This window comes from Kogia breviceps, chromosome X (genome assembly GCF_026419965.1).
Source record: "Kogia breviceps isolate mKogBre1 chromosome X, mKogBre1 haplotype 1, whole genome shotgun sequence".
Taxonomy (NCBI): Eukaryota; Metazoa; Chordata; class Mammalia; order Artiodactyla; family Physeteridae; genus Kogia; species Kogia breviceps.
Window position 1 is genome coordinate 123,950,043 of NC_081330.1, and position 26,933 is coordinate 123,976,975.

Genomic DNA, 26,933 nt, shown 5'->3' on the forward strand with positions numbered 1-26,933 from the left:
ATCTTTAACCCAACCGAACTAGGCAAAGGCCTTCAGTGAGTCAGGTGTCCTCTCCCACTCCAAGTGTTTTAGCCCCGCAGAAAAGGATGCAAGCCCGCCAGACGAATACCGCTTCTTCTCCAGCACAGAGCTCGGCGTGCGTGTTCTGTCAAGAGCCTGAGAGTTCCTAGTTTTGGCTTTCAGGCCAGGTGGGCTGTGTCCTGACTCCTGCGTTCTGCCCTTGCAGCAGGAAAGCAGCCAGAGATGGTAAGTAAACAACTGGGCGTGGCTGCATGCCAATAAAACTTTATTTATAAAAACAGGCCGCAGGCCAGGTTTGGCCTGTGGGTGGTAGCTTGCCAACTCCTACTCTAAAGGAATGAGAATCCCTGTCTGATGTCCTTCTGGTTATCTGCTTGTCTCTACAGAGCTGGAATGTCATCCAGAATTGAGAGCCAAGGAAGGTAGTTCCCAAACCTGCTCACCTCTGCAGTCTCCTCTGTTGTAGAAAAGGTATAATTGAGCTCTTACTATAGGGAGCGACTATTGTTTTGTTAAAAGAATACTTTTCTGAGAACGAAAAGCTAAAAATGGACGAGACAGTCCATTTATAAAAGCCAGCTGCCTTTTAAATAAGTTATTACAGTGCATTGCCGGGGTGAGCCGCGCTGACCTGAGAATCTTACCACGTCCGTCAAAGGTTGGTGAAAAGATGTAGTATTAACATGCTTCTCCCTCAGAACACTTAGCTGCACATTTCAGCCCCTGCCCTGAGACAAATGCATTACTTTCATCAGCCCTGGGTGCTTATTTTTCCAAGTTCCCGTTTTATTACTGGAGTTGCAGTTTGCTTGGGTATTGCAGACAAAAATTAGAATTAACTTCCCCTGAGGTGACACATGACCAAAATTTCAAATCTTTACCAGTTCTCTTTTTTTATTTGAAACCCGTACACCTAAATAGAAAATTAACGTGACTGAGGCACATATACAAACCGAAATCTATAATTGCAGCAGTTTCTCTTTACAAAGGACTCTCCTACCTTCCCCCAGAGAAACCACGAGGCTGGTCCCACCCCTGCTGGCTAGTTACTTCCACCTCCCAGTGCTTGGTGTTCCTCACTCTTGAGGTGGGTATTCATGATTCCCCCACATGCGGTCCTTGTGCGGACCACCTGGAGTTAGTGCCTGGAAAATAAATAGCGCTGGCCACACGATATATACTCAGTCCATGTTGACACGTATTTATTCCCTGTCTTTAATTTTTTTTTGGTTGCTCTGGGTCTTAGTTGAGGCTCACAGGCTCCTTAGTTGTGGTTCGAGGGCTCCTTAGTTGCAGCTCGCCAGCTCCTGAGTTGTGGCGCATGGGCTCCTTAGTTGTGGCCTGCGAACTCTTAGTTGCAGCATGCATGCAGGATGTAGTTCCCTGACCAGGGATCGAACCTGGGCGCCCTGCATTGGGAGCACGGAGTCTTATCCACTGTGCCACCAGGGAAGTCCTATTCCCTGTCTTTAAAAATTGCCAAAGAGTGCCAGCTATGGACCTTCTTCCAGATATGGAGACATGTCTCCCTGTCAGCAACTGGAATGGATGGACTGGCTCTTGACACCTGAGTCCCACCTGTCCTTCCCTGATGTCTCATTTGTGATCATTTGTGATAGGAGGGACCCATGACTTGTTCATTCATTTACACAGCAGGTGTTTAGTCTTTTCCATCCCAGTTAGCTGGACCATGGCCTCTTCCCTCAGGGAAGTGGCAGCCTGGGAGGGGCAGACAGGTGTGCGATGGTTGTAGTTGCAGTATGTGCACAGTGGAGAGAGAGGTGAGGGCAGGCTTTGTCGGCCTCAGCATTGGTGACATTCAGGGCTGGATCGTCCTTTGTTCTAACATAGTACATACCATGGGTGCATACATATGTACTCAAATTGAGGAACTCTCTTCAAAAAGATTCACACACACCGGCTTCAGAATAGAGGTTGGTTCTGAGCAGGGAGAGGATTGGAGTGCCAATCCAAAGGGGTTTTTCTGTCTCCCTGATGTAATTTCTTTATAACAGAAAAGGTATGGCAGCACCCCAGCTTTGATGGAGGCCCCCAAACTCATCAAACTTCGGACACATAATAGTTTCTCTTTCACTTCATTTTTAGGGTTAACTGTAACATGAAATGTTTATTTATCAAACACTGATATAAGGTTTACTATGGGCCACATACTTTTCTAATTGCTTTACAAATATTAATTTCTTTAGCAATCAACCTACGACACACCTACAAAGTGGCTATTATAGGTATACAACCTGTTTTCCAAAACTCTTAGGTCAGGGGTGTTTCAGAATTCAGACATTGTACTTTTGAGAAGTAGAACAGCATTTTGTGGAACTTGTCCCAGTGGGCTGGGGCAGCAGCCTGCCATCAAAGCCAGTTGCAATAAAATGGAAGAATATTCTAAGTGGGATAAGTAAAGACCATAAATATCCTCAATTCCATTCACGTCAGGTTTTGTCATCAAATCCTTATAGTCAAGTCAGGTTTGGCTGCCAGACAAATTATTGAAAAACAAAACGTAACAACTTCCAGTTTCCAGAGCTTTGGGGATTTCAGGAAAGTGGTGAAGGAATATTATTTCCATTTCACAGATGAGGAAACTGAAGCACAGAGAAATTAACCAACTTAAGTTTGCTCTCAGTGGTGGAAGTGAGGGTCAAACCCAGATGTTCTGACTCCTGAACTCCCCACTTTTAGCTGCTCCACCCCGCTGAACTTGGCCTCTACAACCATATTCACAATATGTGTAAAGCACAGTGTATCCAGAGCACGGTGAAGAATCTGGAGCTGCTTATGGCCCTCAGCAAGATTCCAGTGTGTTCCATGCTGGAGCACGGGGTTAGGCTCTAGTCCTGCTGGAGAATATGTGACTCTGGATAACGTACTTGTTCTTTGTCTGACTTTTAGAGATGAGCCTATAGCAGCAAGAAGAGGGGACACAGTCGAGCTAGTGAAGAAATGGATGTTCTGGGGCTTGGCAATTTGGGGCAGGTGAGGAAAAGTCTAGGATGGCTCGGGTTTCTGTCTTGGATAGTGGTTCTCATCGATGAGCTGAAGAAAACACTGAGCAACAGGTTTAGGAAGAAGGATAATTAACTCCATTTGGGGACACAGTGAGTTTGAATAGCTCACAGGATATCCAGTGACATCCTGTCGGTCACTGGATATTTGGGCTTGGAACTCAGTGGAGAGGGTCCACATCAAAGACACAGACTTCTGGGACTTCCCTGGTGGCGCAGTGGTTAAGAATCCGCCTGCCAATGCAGGGGACACGGGTTCGTGCCCCGGTCCGGGAAGATCCCACATGCTGCGGAGCAACTAAGCCCGTGCGCCACAGCTACTGAGCCGGCGCGCCTAGAACCCATGCTCTGCAGTAAGAGAAGCCACCGCAATGAGAAGCTCATGCACCACCACAAAGAGTAGCCCCCGCTCGCCGCAACTAGGGAAAGCCCACGCGCAGCAACGAAGACCCAACGCAACCAAAAATAAAATAAAATAAAATAATATATATATAGACTTCTGAGTTCTCAGCCTTACGAATATGGAAAAGGGGACCATATACAGACCAGGAGGAATGGACCAGTGACAGTGGGGCCCTGAAGACAATGACTTTAACATGCAGGTAAAGAGGAGTCTGTAAAAGGAACTGAGAAGAAATGGCAAAGACAAAGAAGAGGAGAACCAGGAGCCAGAGGCGTTTCAAAAGGGAAGATTATAAGTGGGACAGGTGGACAATATGGCTTCTACTGTGATGCATTGGGAAGTTGACTTACCCACCAATGAAGTATTTTTGCAAATATATATATATGTATATATATAAAGATAGATATAGATTGATTGATGTATCAAACACATTATAAATATTTTTGTAAATATGAAAACAATTAAGACTTTACATCGAATTACCAATTTACAGGAAGTTCAAGGACTAGACTGATATGTTACAAGGTACCGTGAAGACACCATCAGCCAAATCCAGAATTGGGAAATTTGATAGGACAGAAAACCCTATTTCTTCAACAAATGGACTTCTAAAAAGTGTGTGTTGGAGAAGGGGTCATGGCAAAGGGAGGGATTGTCAATGAGATGTAATGTGTGGCATGAAAGGATGCTCAATATCACTAATCATTAGAGAAATGCAAATCAAAACTACAATGAGGTATCACCTCACACCGGTCAGAATGGCCATCAACAAAAAGTCTACAAACAATAAATGCTGGAGAGGGTGTGGAGAAAAGGGAACCCTCTTACACTGTTGTTGGGAATGTAAACTGGTATAGCCACTATGGAGAACAGTATGGAGGTTCTTTAGAAAACTAAAAATAGAGCTACCATACGACCCAGCAGTCCCACTACTGAGCATATACCCTGAGAAAACCGTAATTCAAAGAGTCATGTATCACAATGTTCACTGCAGCTCTATTTACAATAGCCAGGACATGGAAGCAACCTAAGTGTCCACCGACGGATGAATGGATAAAGAAGATGTGGCACATATTTACAATGGAATATTACTCAGCCATAAAAAGAAACGAAATTGAGCTATTTGTAGTGAGGTGGATGGACCTAGAGTCTGTCATACAGAGTGAAGTCAGTCAGAAAGAGAAAAATACTGTATGCTAACACATATATATGGAATCTAAAAGAACAAAAATGGTTCTGAAGAACCGAAGGGCAGTACGGGAATAAAGACACAGACGTAGAGAATGGACTTGAGGACACGGGGAGGGGGAAGGGTAAGCTGGGACGAAGTGAGAGAGCGGCATGGACATATGTACACTACCAAATGTAAAATAGATAGCTAGTGGGAAGCAGCCGCACGGCACAGGCAGATCAGCTCGGTGCTCTGTGACCACCTAGAGGGGTGAGATAGGGAGGGTGGGAGGGAGACGCAAGAGGGAGGGATATGGGGATATATGTATAGCTGATTCACTTTGTTGTACAGCAGAAACTAACACACCATTGTGAAGCAATTATACTCCAATAAAGATGTTTTAAAAATTAATAAAAATAAAAGGTGTAATGTGTGGACTTTGTATGGATCCTAACTTGAACAAATTAATTATTAAGATTTGGGAGGAAATTTGAATATGGACTGAGTATTAGAGGATATTAAAGAATTATGAATTTTGTTAGGTGTAATCATTGTTTTGTGGTTATATACTTTTTTAAAGTTCTGAGCTGTTGAAGACACAACTCTTTACAGTTGAACTCATATGATGTTCTTTACAGTTGAACTCATATGATGTCTGGGGTTTCCTTTAAGGTTTGTATTCCAGTGGCAGAGCATGGGAGAGGTGAAACAAGAGTTGAAACAAGGGGGGCAAAATGCTGAGAATTGTTGAAGTTGGGTGATGGATACATGGAGATTCATTATGCTCTTTTCTCAAGCTTTGTTTATGTTTGAAAATTCCATAGTACATTTTTAGAAAATGAAATGGAATTTGAAAGAAAGAGATTAATAGTATTGTCACAGAAAGATCTGCAAACTAAGAACAGACAAGTAGACTTTGGCCTGACAGTCTAGAAACCATTGTAACATAAAAGGCCTTAAAGCAATTTCAGTGGATAGGTGGGGAAGAAAACCAAAGTTTACATCGAAAGCTAAGATATTGGGGGAAAAAAAGCATTGCACCATGTCAAAGGGACATGGGAGCCAGTCTGAAAGATCTCCCACTGGCCAAACTGGAGCGATTCAAGCAAAAAAATATATAACATAGAATTGGATTATAACCCAAATTATAAAAGAAATACACACAAGTCCATACTGATAAGTGATTAAATAAAAAATGGCAAGAAGAGACAAATCTTCCAGAATTCTAAATAATGGCTGTAGATACTGTCCCCTCGAGGGGCGCTGACCTTACTCTCCCTCCCCATTGAGTAGGGGCTAAACTAGTAACTTACTTCCAAAGAACAGAGTACAGAAAAGGGAAAATAACAACCTCCAGTGGAGAAACTGCCGACACCACATTATCCAAGTGTTCGAGGTCAACGTCACCAGTGATAAGTTCTACAGGTACCTTGTCCTACCACCTGATGTGATCTGACATGATGAGAAGGGCACTTCACCCGCGTGGTAGCCTCAAAACCTATAACTGCAGTCTCATCATGAGAAGATATCAGATAAAACCAAACTGAGGGACATTCTGCAAAATACCTGACCAGTGCTGTTAAAAACCCTCCAGGTCATGAAAAGCAAAGAAAGACAGAAACCGTCAGAGGAGACTAAAGAGACATGATGACGAATTGCAGTGTGGGAAGTCTGGATCTTGGAGCAGAAAAGGGTATTGGAGGAGAAACTGGTGAAATCCAGATAAAGTATGTAGTTGCACTGAATAGCGATGTGCCAGTGTTCATTTCGTACCTTTGACGAATGTCCCATAGTCAGGTAAAAGGTTTAACAATGGGGGAAACTGGGTGAAGGTTCACAGCAACCGTATTATCTTTACAGCTTTTCTATAAATCTAAAATAAGTCCAAAGTAAAAAGGGGCTTAAAATAAAAACAGAAATTTAATACAGGTTTTTGCTGATGGTCTTTATAGCAGTTACTCTTCTTCCACCTTTCGAAGAGGGGAAATACATTTTTATTTTTCTAAAGAAAGAAATTTACAAAGCCTCTTTTCTTCTGAATGCTGTAGACTCTGACATCTAGGACACCAGAGTGACGAGACCGAAGGCAAAGTGAAGGAAGGATCCGACCTTTACTAGGTACCTGACGTGTGTAGTGCTGGGCATTTTTTTTTTTTTTTTTTTTTTTAATGCTGGGCAATTTATACACATTACCTGCGTTATTTCTCCTAACAGCCTGATAAAGCAGGTTCCCCAATTTTCTTAAGAGCAGATTGATTCAAAGTAAGAAGTAGTAACATGTCTAATGGCTGGGGGGTTGGATGGAAATTTGGGGGGGGGGGACTGCAGGTGGGAGTAGGCTTCCCTTTCGAGGTGAGGAAAATATTTTGGAACTTGAAAGAGGTGGTGTTTACACAACACTTTGAATGTACTAAATGCCACTGAATTGTTCACTTGAAAATGGTTACTTTCATGTTATGCGAATTTCAGCTCCTGAAAGAAGGTGTAATATTTTTTTAAAGGTTGAGAAGCTGTGGTCTGGGAACGGGAGAATCGTGTGGTGTGTAATAGTTTCAATTTTCATTTTTTTGGCCGAAGAACAGTCCCACAGATAAGTATTAGTATATGACAAAACACGACTACTCCCTAGAACACAGTTTGAGAAACACCTTTTCATTGAATGAGGCCTCATTTTAACCAAGAGAACAAGGTAGGGGTCTTATTTGGCTGCAAGTGCCAGAGAAGCCAGCCATGTGGCTTCAGGAAGTAGAAGAGGACCCAAGGCCAGTTTGAAGAGAAGCTGTACTGGGGCTCATTCTATTCCTAGAACGGATACGTCAGACAGTATGGAGGTGGCACGGACACACGCTCCAGGTAGAGCGGCCAGCGACAGGCAGAAGTTTTGATTGTGTATGGGAAACAGAATGGAGATCCATGTGCCAGACTCCTATGGTTCTCAGACCTGGGGGCCTATTAGGGTCACTTGGATCCACTCCAGCCGATTCCATGAGCGTTGCCGGGGGTGGGGGCCCAGGCACCGCTGTTTTATTGGAAGCTCTCTAGGTGTTCCTGATGTGCAGCCGGGGTTGAGCCCAGTAGTCTGGATCAGCTGGTCTCAAAATAGGATGTAAGAACCTAGTGATGTCCGATTTGCGGTGTGACGTTATCCGCTACGTCTCCAAGTTTAGCATGTGTAAGAATCACCTGGAGAGCTCGTTACAACACAGATTCCTGGGCCCTCCTGTCAGATTCTGATTTAGCGGTCTGGGGTGAGGCCCATGAACTCACATCGGTATCAGGCTCCCAGGTGATGCCGCCGGTCCATGGACCCACATCACGCACTGACGTAAGCACCGTGACACAACAGTAAAGGACGCTTGCCAACGGTTTGCTTTCTTCAGGTATATATAACAAAAATAGTTTAAAGTGAATGGGAGACAGTGTGGAGGTTTAAGGGTCACCATGCCGGGATTTGCAAATATCCCACAGCTTTTCATCCTCCCTGGTATGTACATGATGATGGCGAGGACGTGAAGCCCTGGGCGAGAGGGATGGGTTCATGAAGATGAGTAATGACCCAGAAGTGGGGGAAGGGGCCCGTTTACGAAGGGTCTTCCACGCTAGACTCTGGACTCCGTAAGCAACCGTAAGGGCTTTACAAAGGCCTGGACTGAACAAAGCCGTTTCTCAAGAAGACGATGTTTGCAGTATCTGTTTGAAGGCAATTACAGTAATGAGAATTAATGGAGCGTGACTAGAGGAGTGGTCGTGGAAATGGAGAGAGGAGATGGCCGTGAGAGACGGGGCAGAAATGGCAGCTCCGTCCCCCCAAGTGCTCAAGTGACTCTTCCCTTTCACTCCTCCAAGCAATCCATCAGACATCCTCTCACCTGGGTTCCTCCAGCGGCTTCCTAACCACCTTTGCCCTCCTGCAATTTGTTCTTAACACAGCTCCTGCAGAGATGCCTTTAAAACGTACGCCGGATCCCATCACTTCCCGGCCCCCACCTACTTCACAGTGACAGCGCAAGCCCTCACAGCGTGCTCTAAGGCACGGCGAGATCTGCTCCCCTGTTATCTTTCTGACATCCGTTCAGTTTCCTTGCCCACGCTCTCATTTTGCTGCAGCCCCACTGAGGATCTAACTCTTTCTAGGACCTTTTGCTTCTCAAAGTGAGGTCCCTGGACCAGCAGCTTCAGCATCATCTGGGAGCTCATTGGAAATGCGGTGTCTCAGGTCCCATCCAGACGTACTGGATCAAAATCCGCATTTTAACAAGACCCCCCCACCCCCCGGGTATTCCTCTACACAGCTCTGTGCACACTGCTGTCCACAGGATTTTCCGTTTGTCCTTCCTCTACCCAGAGGGCTTTGCCTCTGAATATCCACAAGAATCATTCCCTCCCTCCTTTATGCATATGGCACCTTTTCCGTGTCCTATTTAAAGGTACAAAACCCCCTCCACCAGGAGGGCACTCCTTAAGCCCTCTGTTGCCTTTCTTTCCCCGACGTCACTTATCACCACCTGAAAATTGTGGGCTCTGGGGAGTGGAATCAGGTGTGGAACGATGGGGGCTAGGTCTGTGACTTTTTGGAGCCGGTCTTGCAGGATGATTTGACTTTTAAACTCCGCGTGTATACACCTTCCATTTGTTTGTTGAGATTAAAAACTGCTGAGTCTGGTTCCGTGTGTAAGGAGGCTGGGAGTCCCCACTACGTCTCAACAAGTAAAAGCCGAGCAGCCTGAAAGATCAACAGCTCTTCTTGGATCTGTAAGAGAGGGGAGGAAGCAGAACAAACCACTGCCCTCGGGATTGGAGAGGCGGCCGATGGCTACCGCAGCAGAGACTCAGGAGCCGAAACGTGGGAACCAGTGTCGGGGTAGGAAAGCAGGAACCGCAGCTGACAAATTGCGGGAGGCTCCCTCCATGTGGACAAGTCTCAGGGTTAAAAACTCCAGGGCGTCCAGTCATAAGGGGGTCCCCACACTACATGGTGGTATTACTCTCCAGGAGCTTGACCACATTCCCACAGTAAATACCGGAGAAGGATCCCCTCGGCTTTCCAGCCGGGGAAGAGGAAGAGGGACCGTTTTGAAATAAGCCAGAGTACTTTGTTTTTCTTTGCAAGGCCTGCCCTCAGTGCAACGAGTTAACAAAGCCAGAGCCTAACCCGCTGGGGTGTTATCAGAGCCCAACTGACCTGGGGATGGGAAATAACCAACTCCAGCCATCCTGTGCACCTAAGGGAGGAGAAAACACTGAGAAGCATCTGTGAAGTTCACCGTCCAGAGACATAGGCTCATTGAAAGACTGAGACCTAATCACAGGACTATAGAATGCTTCCCCTCCCCCAACTCCTCACCGCATTACTAAAGGCCCACTTACAGCATTTCCTTTTAGCCGGTACATCATGTCCAACTATCAAGAAAAAATTAACGAGGCGTACCAGAAGGCAAAAAACATAGTTTGAAGAGACAAAGCAGCCATCAGAACCAGACATAGCAGGAACGTTGGAGTTATCAGCCCAGGAATTTAAAACAACTCCGATTAATATGCTGAGGACTCCGATACATAAAACAGCGTGTAAGAACAGATGCGCCGTGGAAGCAGAGAGCTGGTAATAGCAAAAAGAACCCAAAGGAAATGCTAGAGATCAAAAAACACTAACAGAAATGAAGAGTGCCTTTGATGGGCTTGTTAGTAGACTGGACACAGCTGAGGAAAAACAGCTCTGAGCAATAGAAATCAATCCTCAAACACCAAAAAGCAAAGAGAAGAGAGACTGAAAAAAGCAACAACATAATATACGAGGACTGTGGGACAACTGAAAAAGGTGTAATACACACGTGATTGGGAATACCAGGAGGAGGAGAAAAAGGAACAGAAGAAATATTTGAAATGATAATGACTGAGAATTTCTGCAAGTCAATATCAGACATCAAGCCACAGATCCAGGCAGCTCAGAGAACAGCAAGCAAGATAAATAGCCCCAAAAAACTACAAGTTGGCATATCATCTTCAAATTACAGAAAATCAAAAATAAAGAAAAAATCCTGAAAGAAGCTAGATGAAGAAAACAGCTTTCCTATAGAGAAACAAAGATAAGAATTACGTCCAAATTCTCTGCAGAAACCATGCAAGCAAGAGGAGAGTGAAGTGAAATATTTAAAGGATTGAGAGAAAAAAACTCACCAACTTAGATTTCTGTACCCAGAGAAATAAAGAATTTCTTAAACAAAGAATTGAACAAATTTGTTGCCAAGGTACCTGCCTTGCAAGAAACGTTAGAAGTTTTTTAAGAGAGAAGGAAAATAATACAGGTCTGAAACTCAGATCTACATGAAGAAAGGAAGAGCATCAAAGAAGGGATAAATGAAGGTAAGACAAAATGTTTCTTTTTCTTTTTTTTTTTTCATTTCATAGTTGGGTTATTTTGATGCAATCTCATTGTTTAAGGTGGTATGGCTATGTTAAGTGGTTCATTTCCATCCTGAAGAAAACACAGCCTCTATCTTATGTAATTTTGTCAAATTCAAACATGACTCTTTGGCCAGTTTAAGAAAAATTTTTTTTTACATATCTTGATAAGATTTTTTTTTTCTGGAACTTTTTTTTTTAATGTTCATGGATCATTTTTTAAGCCTTCAAGTAGTTTGGTAACATTTGCCAATTTGCTCATTCCTCTGGCTAGAGCCTGTATCCCACCTGTACTGAAAATCTCTGTTCTCCCAACTGGTGGTAGGACAGCTTGATGGAGGTGATCAGGGAGAAATGAGGAGTGAGCAAGCTTTATAAACTGCTTCTAATTCTCTTATTCAGTAGACTCTGATCCACCCCAGCTTCTGCAAAATCAGACCTGAAAAATACTTGGCCAAAAAGCAGGATTCTAACTGGTACCAAAATAAATTTTAAATGAAATACAGTCTCTGTAGGAAAGAGAATTAGATTATGCTTCCCATTCCCACTCTTGCTTTAAGATATCTGTATATTTAAGTCCAAGGGAGACTTAGAAAGCTGTTCTGCCCCAAGTAAAAATTCAGAATGTCTGAGTACATTTATTTTGCAAAGTTACAGGGAGGTTTCTTTGGGAAATGCTGCAGCACGTCCCCCCAAAATGGTTGGTGATTAGCGATACTGTTGGTGTACAAACAAGTGACATGTAAGACATGTAGGTCAAAGAGGATGAGGCCTAATCATGGACTAAAAAACAATTCTGAAATGTGATCATTTGAAAACTTGAGCTGATTATAAAGCATCATCATTTAACAGCATGTCTTGTTAAGCTATCCAGCTACCTCTTTTGCAAGCTGAATTCCAACATGGATCTTACTTAGAATTTTCTTTTTACTTTTTATTTTACTTAAAATTTCTAAAAAATTTTAATTGCAGTGTAGTTGATATATAACATTGTATTCATTTTTGGCGTACAACATACTAATTTGATGTAGGTATACATTGCAAAATGATGACCACAGTAAGTAGTTAACATCCATCACCTCACCTAGTTACATTTTTTTTCCTTATGATGGAAACTTAAGATTTATTCTCTTAGCGTATTTCAAGTATACATATAATATTATTAATATTATTAATATTACAATTAATAAGTGGTCAACTACAGTCACCATGCTGTACATTACATCCCCAGGACTTATGTGTCTTATAACTGGAAGTTTGTTCCTTTTGACCCCCTTCACCCATTTTGCCCAACCCCCATTCCCTGCCTCTGGCAAACACCAATCATTTCTCCGTATCTATTAGTTCATGGGTTTTTTAGATTCCCCATATAAATGAGATCATACGGTATTTGTCTTTCTCTGTCTGACTTATTTCACTTAGCATAATGCCCTCTAGGTCCATCCATGTTGTCGAAAATGGCAGGATTTCCTTCTTTTTAATGGCTGAATAGTATTCCATTGTATATGTATACATTTTCTTATCCATTCATCTGTCATCACGTAGGTTGTTTCCATGTTACAGGTATCATGAATGATGGTGCAATGGACATTAGTGTGCAGATATCTCTTCAAGATAATGATTTCATTTCCTTTGGCTATATCCCCAAAAGTGGGATCCCTAGATTATATGGTAGTTCTGTCTTTAATTTGAGGGGGGAACTACCATACTGTTCTCCATAGTGGCTGCACCAATCTACATTTCCACCAACAGTGCACAAAGGTTCCTTTTCTCTGCATCCTCGCCAACAGTTGTTATTTCTGGTCTTTTTGGTAGTAGCCATTCTAAAAGATGTGAGGTGGTAGCTCACTGTGGTTTTGATTTGCATTTCCCTGATGATTAGCGATGTGGAGCACCTTTCCGTGTGCCTGTTGGCCGTCTGTATGTCGTCTTCGGAGAAATGTCTATTCAGATCCTCTGCCCATTTTAAAGTCAGATTGTTTGTTTTCTGAGTTGTATGAGTTCTTTATTTATTTTGGATATTAACCCCTTTTCAGGTATGTGATTTGCAGCTATTCTCTCCTATCCAGTAGGTGCTTTTTCATTTTGTTGATAGCTTCCTTTGCTATACAGATGCTTTAGAGTTTGATGTAGTCCCACTTGTTGATTTTTACTTTTGTTGCCTTTTGGTGTCAAATCCAACAAATTATTGCCAAAACCTATGTCAGGAAGCTTACCCCCTATGTTTTCTTCTACAAGGTTTGTAGTTTCAGGTCTTACATCCAAGTCTTTAATACATTTTCAGTTGATTTTTGTGTATGGTGTAAGATTATTTTACCTTTTACTTTTATTTTTTACTTTTTATTTTTCTTATTCTTAATTGATCTAGGAGATAACAGTTCAAAATAAGAGCAACAATGTATTCAGTTACGTATGTCTGTGTGTGTGTATATACATATATATATATCTTCTGTGTGTGTGTGTGTATGCTTATGTATGCTCATGTATGAGTGAAATGAATGACAGCAATGATACTAGGGGTGAGAGGGAGGAGTTAGGATTATTTTGTTATTATAAGGTACTCACACTACCTGTAAAGTGGTATAGTGTTATTTTAAAGTGGAGTTGGAGTAGTTGTAAAATATTGTAAACTCTAGGGCAACCACTGAAAAAAGTAAAAAACAAAAAAAGTGGTATAGCTGATATGAGAAAGTAGAGAAATTGGAATTCTAGAAAATGCTTCATTAAAATCACAAGAGTCAGAAAATAGGTGGAAGATAAAAATTGGAACAAAGAACTCTAAGAAAGAGAGGTACAAATTACTAATATCAGTAATGAAAGAAGGCACTCACTCCAGATCCTATGGAAATTAGAAGGATAATAAAGGAATACTGCCCACAATATGATAACCTAGATAAAATGGACCAATTCCTTGAAAGGCACAATCTTCCAAAACTCTTAGAAGAAGAAATAGGTGATCTGAATAGGCCTGTCTATTTAAAAATTGAATCAATAATTAATAACCTTCCAAAACAGAAAGCACCAGGCCCAGATGGGTTCACTGATGAACACTATCAAACATTTAAGGAAGAAATTATACCAAGGCTTTACCGTCTCTTTCAGAGGATAGAAGCACAGGGAATAAACACTCCCTGACTCATCCTGTGAGGCCAGCATTATCCTGAGGCCCAAATCAGACAAAGACACTACAAGAAAAAAGAACTACAGAGCATTATCTCTTATGAATGTAGATGCAAAAATCCTCAACAGAAAAGATATACAGATGGCAAATAAGCATATGAAAAGATGTTCCACGTCATGTGTCATCAGATAAATATACACATCAGAGAAATGCAGATTGAAACAGTAATGAGATACCAGTTCACATCTGTTAGAGAGTGGCCACAGCCTAGGCCACTGACAACACCACCTACTGATGAGGACGCAGAGCACAGGAAACTCTCATTCATTGCTGCTGGGGGTGCAAAATCGTACAGCTACTTTGAAACACAGTTTGGTGGTTTCTTACAAGACTAAATGTACTCTTACCGTACAGTCAGTCCAGCAATATATTGGTATTTACCCAAAGGAGTTGAAAAGTTTATGTCCACACAAAAACGTGCACATGGCTGTTTGTAGCAGCTTTATTCATAACTGCCCAAAGTTGGAAGCAACCAAGATGTCCTCCAGTAGGTGAGTGGATAAATAAACTGTGGTGCATCCAGACGATGAAGTATTATTCCGCACTAAAAAGAAATGATCCATTGGTCCAGGAAAAGACACGGGGGAACCTTAAATGCACATTAGTAAGTGAAAGAAGCCGATCCGAAAAGGCATATACTGTGTGATTCCAACTACATGACATTCTGGAAAAGGCAAAATTTTGGACACAGCTAAAAGATCAGTGTTTACTGGTGGGAGTGGTGGGGGCAATGACTAGGTACGGCACAGAGAATTTTTAGTGCAGTGAAAATACTCTGTGATATTACAGTGATGGATAGACGCCATTATACATCTGTCCAGACCCATAGAATGTCCAACACCAAGAGTGAACCCTAAGGAAAGGTGTGGACTTTGGATGATAGTATGTGTCAGCGTAGGTTTATCCTTGGTAACAAAGGTACCACTCTAGTGAGAGATGTTGGTAATGGGGAGGCTGTGCATATGTGGAGACACGGGCTGTAAGGGAGGTCTCTGTACCTTCCTCTCAATTTTACTGTAAACCTAAAACTGCTCGAAAAAAAAAAAAACAGCTGAGTCTTTTGAAAACCTGCCAGAGAATGGATACCTCTAAGGACCTCTGGTTCCAGCAGAAGCTGGAAAAGGGACAGTTCCACCACCATGGCATGCTCTGGCTACCATGAGCTCAGGCATTGAGTGCCGTGACCACAAGGAAGGAGCAACAGCCTGGAGGCTCAGTGAATGTCAGTCTTCACGCTTCTAAAACTGTGAGAAAAAGAGCTTCGCCAAATGTGGGATGTCCATACCCATGGAACTGTAGAAATGGAAGAAAGGAAGATGCACACAGTTGGTTGGACATCTGAAGGAGTGTGTGCCTCGTCAGTGCTGTGCACAGATGTTTCCATTCCTCCTTCCACCCAGTGTAGGACTGGCAGGTAGCCAAGCCACGTGATTGCTTTGGCCAATGAAATGCAAGCAGAAGCTTTTCAGAGCCTATGTACAATGATTCCTTCTTCCTTGGCCCCAGCAGTGCTAGCGCTTGGATGACGTGAGGCCCTGGACGGTGAGCCCCATCAGTCTGCGTGAGTGAGGATGTGGAGTTCAGCCTGCAGCCGCCCCCACGGTAGTGCGGCCCCACAAGGGACATGGAGAGTGAACAGGAAGTAAACCTTCGCCGTTTGAAGCCATGACCTCTTAGAGTGATTCGCACAGCCCAACCTCCCGTCTCCTGACTGGTGCAGGAAGGGACGGCTGAAGAGGGAGATGCAGCTTTCGAAAGGCTCAATGGGATAAGGCTTAGTAAACGGTCACAGCAGTGCCATCTCCTCTACCTGGAAATCATAAGTCAAATTTATAGGATGCACACTCTTGCCGAAGGGCTGCAAGTAGCCCACAGATATGCTTTGTTTGGCCAGGTTAGTATAATATTAGTTTAAAGGTTTAAATCTGGGAGATGGGATGTGAGTGTGATTTATTTCCTTCTTAACTATAGTCCCCACTGCTCCCTATTACTTTCAGCATCCTCGCTTGACTCATGTACTTGCCTACGTAGCCCCTGAAGGCATTTGGGTTTGCAACCCCTGGCGGTCCCTGCATCAAACCCGTTGAGAGAGACTAGGGTAGGCGTGACCATGTTCACCTAATAGACATGAAAACAGAGGCTCTGAGAGGTCCAGAGGCTTCAACAGTGACCCAGCAAGTCAGTGGCAGAGCTCAAGCCTGAACCCGGGACTCCCGAGGCCTCTGTGCAGGGCAGGCTGCGGATGCCCGACCCCAGAGACTGCTGCTGCTGCAGTCATCCCAGGAGGTTAATGCATTGATTGCATCCTCTACTGTCCCATCAGCCCACACACTGCCTGAGTTTATCACCAAGCAAATTCCCATTTGTTTTTAACGGGAAAATCACGCCATCCTGAAATGCCTTGAACCAAGCTCTGCAGTCTCAACAAACAGCTTGCCTTCTAAATCCATAAGCTAAACACAGATCTCTTTGCATTCTTTCAGCCAAGCCATTGCAGCTCTTTTGCTCTTTAAGTCCGAATTTTTTCGGGATGGAGACAGCCAAGCAGAGGAAATTAAGGAAATGACTACGAGGAAATATCTCCAGGGTACATTGTACTATTAAGTGCAAAAAGCGAAGTGCAGAAGAGTATGTGTGGAATGGTTCCATCTGTATAAGTGAAAAAAAAAAAAAAGAAAAGAAACATGGTTTTACATATATGTATTTCTATTTATAGATGCCAAAATGTCCTTAAGGATATGCGTGAAATATTACGGTAGTATCTGGAGAGCAGACTGGGGTCCGGAGTGGGAGAGGCAGGCAGTGTCCGTGCCCCAAGCACTCAGGCCTTGGCAACCCTAACCACTGCCCTGCGTGAGCCGGCCGGAAGGCTCCCTCTGGCTGCAGAGCCTTCTGAGTCCACGCCCTGAACAGGTGGAAGTGCCCAGGAATGAACACCCCTCAATCAATCCTCAGTCAGTGACTGAGGGGACTTGGTGGAGAAACACACCGACTCCTTTACCTCTGTGGCGGGGTGATTCTGAGATAATCGGTGTGTGCTCTGCACTGGCTCCCAGAGTGCGGACATGCCTTCCTTTCCTGTCTCACCTTCCCACTCCCTTATCCTTCCAAATCCACGCCAAACCCTCTGTCAGGGCTGGTTCCTGAAGGAGCGATGCCGTCTAATAGAACTGTCTTCGATGATGGAAATGTTCAGTGTCGGCACTGTCCAGTCCAGCGGCCACGAGCCAAGCGTGGCATCTACCTTTAAAGTGCTTAAAATTGCAAATGCAGTTCCTCAGTCACATGGGCCACATTTCAGGTGCTCCACGGGAACGTGGACAGCACACAGTGGAACACTTCCAGCATCACGCGAGGTTCTATCGGACAGTACTGGCTGGCAGTCATCACTGGAGGAAATGAGTGTAGATCTGTACCATATGCATCGAGAAGCAAACAGATGTTTTTAAAGGCGGAAAAGGTAGGATCTCACCTCTGTGAGGCCCTCTGACATCTATGTGTGGGGTCTTTTGGTGAAGCCTGATTCTGACCCAAGCATTCTCTTGTCTACCGCCTAAACCTAAACCCTTTCCGTTCTCAGCTAAGGGAAAGGCTGCTGCCAGCCCGTACGGCAGCTTTATGCACGTAAGACCAAAGCGCCCCTCCCTCCCGGTGGATGCGGGCCCATGCCGGTGCACGCCGGACCTCAGCAGTGCCACCAAACAGGGCAGTGAACAGGGCAATGGAGAGGTTCTTCATTGCTCTTCTTGCTGCATTTGAAGGCTGCCCTTGGTAATGAGAACAGGCAGAATGGCAGGGCTTGCATGTACAAATCGGCAGGAGGAAATACCAAGAACCACAACTTTTAAAAAGCAACACTAATAATACTACAAGTAAAAAATATGATCTTGGGACTTCCCTGGCGGTCCAGTGGTGAGGAACCTGCGCTTCCACTGCCAGGTGCCTGGGTTCGATCCCTGGTCCAGGGAACTGAGATCCCACAAGATATGTGGCACGGCCAAAAAAATTTTTTTAATACAATTTAAAATATATATGTGATCTTATCATATTACTATTAATTTTCAACTAGCTCAGATATTCTACTAAAGGAATTAATGGTCGTCTCAACTTTTTTCATATATGCCTTGACAATGGCCTGGTTATGTGATAGTGCCCATTTAGTGACACATGTGGCTCTCTCTAGTCTGTTTAACTGTAGCAGTACTACTTACGAGGATGATGAAATTCACGGCCACATACAGTATCTAACTATTATGTAATCCATCCGTATGCAGTGTGCAGAATAGGCAAATCCATACAGACAAAAAGTAGATTGGTGTTTGCCAGGGGCTAAGGAGATTGAGGGGGAAAGGGAATGTTAATGAGTAGGGGGTTTCTTTGCAGGGGGCGATGAAAATGTTCAAAAATGGATTGTGGCGATGGTTGCACAGCTCTGCATATACTAAAAGCCATTAAATGGTACATTTTAGATCACTGAGTCATATGGTATGTGAGTTATATCTCTATAAAGCTGTTATAAAAATGCTAAAAATATATATATATAAAGAAGGTCTTATCTACAGTGAGAAGGAAATTTTACACTACATCTCTATAACTCCAGTCTTTGAACATCTCAACATTTTGCTAAGTTTCTACCGAATATAGTCAATAGCTTCCCTATCCTCTGTGTTACGGGCTTTGTTCTTAGTAAATAAGCTTTACCTCTCAAGCTGCTCTTAACTCGGAGTGTAACGGTTGGCGCAAATTCGAGGGATTCTATAACCCAGTTCTACCACCTTTCTGTTGGGCATCATAGCACTGGAGATGGCCCCTCCCATCTTGAACACTTTTCAACTCTAACACTTTCTTTCCACGCCCTTCATGTGTGAAACAGGCATGACTTATTAATCCTGTAGTGACTCAAATAATATTCTAGTTATCTTGGCTTCAGCTGGTACATCTCATCTTTCTGGTCTGGATGTTCCCTTTCAGGAAAATCAGAAAGTTCGGTGGACCTAAAATGTCATCTCGCTTGACTTGTGAATGCACAGGTTAGTGTTCAAATCTGTTGACTTATTTGACAGCTCCCTTTCCTGCCCCTGAGAGGTCTGTATTGCTTGAGTTTTTACTGACAGTCACGTGCTAGGGGTACAAAACCAAGCTTCTGCCCTCAAGGAGCTGGAGGCTATCCTGGGGACACAGATGAGTATGATGAAAAAATATTCTCCCCTGTCACCCTACCCTACCCAGTCATTCATTAACTCAGGGAAGGGATGAGGACCAGAAATAGAGAAACGGAGTCGTCTATGGGCTTTTGAGTTCCAAAAACCCCACACTCAGAAGGGATAAACGGAACTCGTGTGTGCAGATACCAGCGACGGTGGAGAATATGAGGTAAATTAAAGCAGTGCTTTGTCACCCTCTCTCAGCCACTCTGCCCCACTAGATCATTCCCAGGAGTGAGGGAATTGGCTGAGGGGCAGTTATATGTGCAGAGATGCGTTTGGGGTTTTACACCCCCTCCCCCAAAAGAGCCTGGAGCAAAGAGAGGACAGACAGGAGCTGTGGCAGACACCATTGGTTGATACTGTAACAAGGTGCTGAGCCCCAGGGAATGAATCATGCTTGTTCTAAACCAGCCAAGGTAATCCTGCTCTTTGCCAGTCGGTGGTTTTGGGGGTGCCCTGTGTCCCAGTTCTTCCCAGTGAGTTGTTAAGGAGCAGGGTTCCAGAAAGGCTTTTCCTCCTCAAGAGAAAGCAGAGGACCACTGCTTCCTGCTTTGGATGCAGTCATGGGAGAATGTGATACTTAGCGCCGCAGCAAGTATTTTATGACGAAGAGGGGGAAGCCAAGAGAATGGCAGAGAATTAGCCTGTCTACTTCCAACCTTCTTGTCATGTGAGATGATTCAGTCCATGCTTTCTGCCTCTCGACATGCCGCCCAAAGCCTTCTAACTAATACCAGTCCCACACAGGGATCCTAGAGGAGGTGGGAACAAGACCCCAGAAAAATATGGCCCCATGGTCTCTGGCAGAGGGGTCTCAGGCAGCCAGTCATAGGCACCACAGGCTGTTCCCCATGTGTTTGAGGGTGGCACAAGTGGACAGTGTCTCAGGGAGCTCCACAGAAGTTCTCATGGACAGTCGCTTTTTAAAAAAACTGTTAAAAAATCACCACATTGCACAAATTTGCTTACATTTCAGCAGAGCCCAGTGAACACTTCGTTGTGGGTTGGCACTGGTTCTAAGGAACAGCGTCTGGGAAAAACACATGGAGGACACATCCCATTGATCAGTTTCTGGCTCACTGTGGCAGAGACTGCCAGTTGTACCCCAATATGCAGCCTTCTTTCTTCCATAGTAATAGAAACCCTGATTTTTAGCTGGATGCATGGAAAGACTACATTTCCCAGCATGCCTTGCAGTTGGGCGTCGCCATGTGACTGTGTCCTGGCTAATGAGGTCCCATGGTTGCTGCCAGATACCTCCTTTATTATTATTATTTTTTTTAATTTTTAAATTTTTATTTATTTATTCATTTATTTTTGGTTGTGCTGGGTCTTCGTTTCTGTGCAAGGGCTTTCTCTAGTTGTGGCAAGTGGGGGCCACTCTTCATCGCGGTGCACGGGCCTCTCACTGTCGCGGCCTCTCTTGTTGCGGAGCACAGGCTCCAGACGCGCAGGTTCAGTAGTTGTGGCTCACGGGCCGAGTCGCCCCACAGCATGTGGGATCTTCCCGGACCAGGGCTCGAACCCGTGTCCCCTGCATTGGCAGGCGGATTCTTAACCACTGCACCACCAGGGAAGCCCCAGATACCTCCTTTAAAAGACAGCTGGCACGTGCCATTGTGCAGCTTTCTTCTTCATCCGTTCACTCTCCTACTGCCCAGAATTCCAGTGTGGTGGCTGGTGTCCTGACCTTCATGTTAGACCGCAGGTGGAAGGTCACAACACCCTGGGGGTTGGGGAGCAGTGAGATGAAAGGAATCTGGATCCCTGAGGACTTTGAGAAGCGCAACAGCCACATCAGCTCTGGACCACCCTGTCTTGACTTTTACGTGAGAGAAGTCAATTTCTATCTCCTTGACCTCTTATGATTTAGAGTCTTTGCTACCTACAGCTACACCTAATCCTTTCTGATACATGCACCCTGCAGCCATACTGTGAGAAAGCCCTATGTCAGGACAGTCAGGATCTGGGCTGTTCAAGATGGAGAGCAGCCATGGTAACTTCCTCCCATCATCAGCGCACATCCTCTGCTCCCCTTAATCACGTTTATAATAACTTACTTTGTCTGACTTTTCTATTTCCCTACACATAGTTACTTTCCTTTCTGTTTTCCGTTAGAACCATTTCGTGAGATGCTTCAAGCTGGGTTTTTTTTTTTTTTTTTAAGTACAGTAGAAATAGAAGTAGTTACCAAATAGAAGCAACACAAGTAGCAGAGAATCTCATTGTAACCATGCATGCAGTGAAAAGCAAAGGCGTATAACAATCAGGTTTCTAAAAAGAACCCATAAAAGGCATTACTGTTCTCTCGTCTGTGATTCCTTCTGCTTTCCCTTGGGTAAATGGCACTCCCTGTGCAAGTCTCTCTTGATGGTGGACGTGCACATCTGTTATTCCTGTTTTAGAATATGATATGTCTCTTTGGGTCACAAAAGGCGATTGTTGCCCAGGTGATGAAAAGAAGAATATTAATCCATCATGAGCATTTTCCAGCACATAGAACTTTTCTGTCATCTTTCCAGCAAAACAGTTTTGTGTACTAGTTAGAAAAACAGATTTTTGATGCAACATTCTATATTCTGTACTTAGTCTTGTTTCATATAAGGAAATAAATGTACTGAATAAATATAGCCGCAAGACACCCGTTCCACAAATTGGGCACTGTTTCAGTCTTCCACAGTAATTTGTTAGGTTGTGTTAAGAACCTAAGGAAGTAAGTTAGTGCATAGAAATAATAATTATCTGTGGTGTTTAAGAGCCTGATCAATTGCCACCCTTTTTCCACCCAAGTTCAGAACCAATTGAGAAATAAATTTAGGAGTCCAACCGATGGAGATGGAAATATCAACTTTCTTACTGAAGAGATGATTGAAGAATGTGGCCTTAAATCCAGGGGCAAGTGGACTTCCCAATACATTCGCACTGATTTGAACTCTGGGCTCCACTCTTTCTGGGGCAACGCTCACCGCATAAGCGGCTCCTTTCTTAGTGGAGAGCAGACCTACTCTATGGACCCTCTATGTGGGCAAGCAAATCTGAAAGAGAAATAACTCAAGAAACCCTGAGCCAAGCATGTTCATCTTCTTCTTCCAAATTCACCAAACACATGTGCCACTCCTTCTCTGGGGAGAGGTGATCAGTCAGGTGGGGGAGTGGAGAGAAGCTGGACTTGTCCACATGTCCTTTTCCCTCCTGTAGCACACCCTGTTCCTGCCCTGCCTCTATCCATCAGGATTTACCACTCAAGGCTGACTTCCAACTGCCTGTATGGCTATCTTTTTGCTCAAGGGATTTCTCCAAAGTGAGGGAAGCAGCAGCCCACAAGCAATAACTGGTGGGAGTTGAATACCCTTGCTCCCTTTTGCCCATCACATAGATAACTCTGTGGTGCATGTTCTCTGCTGCTTCACAGAGCTTTCTGGTGGGATTAAATCCCAGTCACCCACAATGATAGTCGGCTGACTCAGTAACATACTCTTCTTTTTTTAATTGAACTCTAGTGGGTTAACAATATTGTGTTAGTTTCAGGTGTACAGCAAAGTGATTCTCACACACACAAATATATAAAACATACTTCCCTGTGCTATACAGTAAATCCTTGTTATCTATTTTATATATAGTGGTGTGTATCTGTTAGTCCCATACTCCTAACTGATCCCTCCCCACCCTCTCCTCTTTGGTAACCATCAGTTTGCTTTCTATGTCTATGAGTCTGTTTCTATTTTCTAAATAAGTTCACTTGTATTATTTTTTAGATTCCACATATAAATGATATCATATAATATTTGTCTTTCTTGGTCTGAATTACTTCACTTAGTCTGATAATCTCTAGTTCCATCCTTGTTGCTGCAAATGGCAATATTTCATTCTTTTTTATGGCTGAGTAATATTCCATTGTATATATGTGCCACATCTTCTTTATCCATTCATCTGTTGATGGACAGTTCGGTTGCATCCATGCCTTGGCTATTGTAAATAGTGCTGCTATAAACATTGGGGTGCATGTATCTTTTCAAATTAGAGTTTTCGTCTTTTCTGGGGATATGCCCAGGAGTGGGATTGCTGGATCCTATGGTAACATTTTTTTGAGTTTTTTAAGAAACCTCCATACTGTTTTCCATAGTGACTGCACCAATTTGCATTCCCACCAACAGTGTACAAGGGTTCCCGTTTATCCACACCCTCTTCAGCATTTATTATTTGTAGGTTTTTTTGATGATAGCCATTTTGACTGGTGTGAAGTGATACCTCTTTGTGGTTTTGATTTGCATTTCTCTAATAATTTGCGATGTGGAGCATCTTTTCATGTGTCTATTGGCCATCTGTATGTCTTCTTTGGAGAAATGTCTCTTTAGGTCTTCTGCCCATTTTTTGATTGAGTGTTTTGTTTTTTTGATATTGAGTTGTATGAGATGTGTGCATATTTTTAAAATTAAGCTCTTGTTGGTCGCATCATTTGCAAATATTTTCTCCCGGTCCATAGGTTGTCTTTTCGTTTTCTTTATGGCTTCCTTTGCTGGGCAAAAGCTTATACGTTTGATTAGGTCCCATTTGTATATTTTTGCTTTTATTTCCTTTGCCTTGGGAGACTGACCTAAGAAAACATTGCTACGATTTATGTCAAAGAATGTTTTGCCTGTGTTCTCTTCTAGGAGTTTTATGGGGTCATGTGTTATGTTTAAGTCTTTAAGCCATTTTGAGTTTATTTTTGTGTATGGTGTAAGGGAGTGTTCTAAATTCAGTGATTTACATGCAGCTGTCCAGCTTTCCCGTTACCACTTGCTGAAGAGACTGTCTTTTCCCAATTGTATATTCCTGCCTCTTTTGTTAAAGATTAATCGACTGTAGTTGTGTGCATTTATTTCTAGATTCTCTATTCTGTTCCATTGATACATATGTCTGTCTTTGGTGCCAGTACCACACTATTTTGATTACTGTAGCTTTGTACTATTGTCTGAAGTCTGGGAGGGTTATGCCTCCAGCTTTGTTCTTTTTTCTCAGGATTGCTTTGGCAATTCTGGGTCTTTTGTGGTGACATGTAAATTTTAAGGTTATATGTTCTAGTTCTGTGAAAAGTGTCTTGGGTAATTTGATAGGGATCGCATTAAATCTGTAGATTGCTTTGGGTAATATGGCCATTTTAACAATATTTATTCTTCCAATCAAGAGCATGGGATATCTTTTCATTTCTTTGGATCACCTTCAGTTTCCTTTATCAATGTTTCATAGTCCTCAGTCTTTCACCTCCTTGGTTAGGTTTATTCCTAGGTTGGTTTTGTTTTGTTTTGTTTTTGTGGTTGTTATTGTTTTGTTTTGTTTTTGAAATAATTTTAAATGGGATTTTTAAAAACATTCTCTTTCTCATGTTTCATTGTTAGTGTAAAGAAATGCAACAGATTTCTATATATTGATCTTGTATCCTGCTACCTTGCTGAATTCATTTAATTGGTTCTAAAAGTTTTTGTGTGGAGTCTTTAGGGTTTTCTATATAGAGTTTCATGTCATTTGCATATAATGACAATTTTACCTCTTCCCTTCCAACTTGGATACCCCTTTTATTGCTTTTTCTTGTCTGATTGCTGTGCCTAGGGCTTCCAATACTATGTTGAATAGAAGTGGTGAGAGTGGGCATCCTTGTCTTATTCCAGAATTTAGCAGGAAGGCTTTCAGCTTTTCACCATTGAGTATTATATTGGCTGTGGGTTTGTCATAAATGGCTTTTATTATTGTTGAGATATGTTACCTTTATACCCACTTTGGTGAGAGTTTTTACCATGAATGGATGTTGAATTTTATAAAATGATTTTTCTACATCTGTTGACATGATCATGTGGTTTTTGTCTTTTCTTTTGTTGATGTGGTGTATCATACTGATTGGTTTGCATATGTTGAACCCTCCTTGTAACCCTGGAATAAATCCAACTTCATCATGGTGTATGATCCTTTTTATGTGTTGTTGGATTCGGTTTGATAATATTTTGTTGAGGATTTTTGCACCTATATTCATCAAAGATTTTGGCCTGTAATTTTCTTTTTTGGTAGTGTCTTTTTCTGGTTTTGGTATCAGCGTGATGGTGGCTTCATAGAATGACCTTGGGAGTGTTCCTTCCCCTTCAGTCTTTTGGAAGAGTTTGAGAAGGAGCAGTATTAGGTCTTCTTTGTATGTCTGGTAGAATTCTCCAGTGAAGCCATCCAGTCCTGGACTTTTGTTTTCAGCGAGTTTTTTAAATTACAAATTCTATTTCACTTCTAGTGATTAGTCTTTTAAATTGTCTGTTTCTTCTTGATTCAGTTTTGGCAGGCTGTATGTTTCTAGAAACTTGTCCTTTTCTTCTAGGTTGTCCATTTTGTTGGCATAAAGCTGTTCATAGTATTTTCTTATGATTTTTTTAATTTCTGCAGTATCAATTGTTATTTCTCCTCTTTCATTTTTTATTTTGTTTATTTACGTCCTCTCTCTTTTCTTCTTGGTGAGCCTGGCTAGAGGTTTGTCGGTTTTGTTTATCCTTTTAAAAAAACAGCTCTTGGTTTTATTGATTTTTTTCTGTCATTTTAATCTCTATTTTATTTATTTCCTCTCTGATCTTTATTATTTCCTTCCTTCTTCAGACTTTAGGTTTTGTTTGTTCTTCTTTTTCTAATTCCTTTAAGTTGTAGGTTAGGTTGTTTATTTGCGATTTTTCTTGTTTTTTGAGGAAGGCCCTTATTACTGTGAACTTCCCTCTTAGCACTGCTTTTGCTACATCCCATAGATTTTGTAGGGTTGTGTTTTTGTTGTCATTTGTCTCAAGGTATTTTTTGATTTCCTCTTTGATTTCATCATTGACCCATTGGTCTTTTAGTAGCATGTTTAGTCTCCATGTAATCATTTTTTTCTCATTTTTCTTTCTGTGGTTGATTTCTAGTTTCATGCCCTTGTGGTCAGAAAAGATGCTTGAAATAACTTCTATCCTCTTAAATTTGTTGAGGCGTGTTTTGTGTCCTAGTATGTTGTCTGTCCTAGAGAATGTTCCATGTGTACCTGAAAAAAATGTGTATTCTGGTTTTTTTGAATGTAGTGTCCTGTAGATATCAATTAAGTCTAACTGTTCTATTGTGTCATTTAGGATCTCTGTTGCCTTATTGACGTTCCTTCTTGAAGATCTGTCCATTGATGTCAATGGGGTGTTAAAGTCTCCTATTATTGTATTTCCATCAGTTTCTCCCTTTATGTGTCTTAGCATTTGTTTTATCTATTTAGATGTTCCTATATTGGGTGCATATATATTAACGAGTATTGATTGTTTTATCATTGTATAGTGTCCTTCTTTGTCTTTTTTTGTAGCCCTTGTTTTAAAGTCTGTCTTGTCTGATATGAGTATTACTACCCCCGCTTTTTGTCATGACCATTTGCATGAAATATCTTTTACAATCCCCTCACTTTCAATCTATGTGTGTCTTTCTCCTAAAGTGGGTCTCTTGTAGGCAGCATATTGTAGGCTCTTGTTTTAGCATACAGTCTTCCACTCTTTGTCTTTTTTTTTTTTGC

The 26,933-nt window shown here is 42.6% G+C and overlaps 1 long non-coding RNA gene across 1 annotated transcript; it reads left to right on the plus strand.

Annotated features, from left to right (window-relative positions):
• Positions 1–123: 123 nt before the first annotated feature.
• LOC136793421 (uncharacterized) lies at positions 124–3,015 on the plus strand. Its single transcript, XR_010838659.1, has 3 exons — positions 124–246; positions 408–492; positions 2,932–3,015. It is a non-coding gene; the product is annotated as an uncharacterized lncRNA (long non-coding RNA).
• The last annotated feature ends 23,918 nt before the right edge of the window (positions 3,016–26,933 follow it).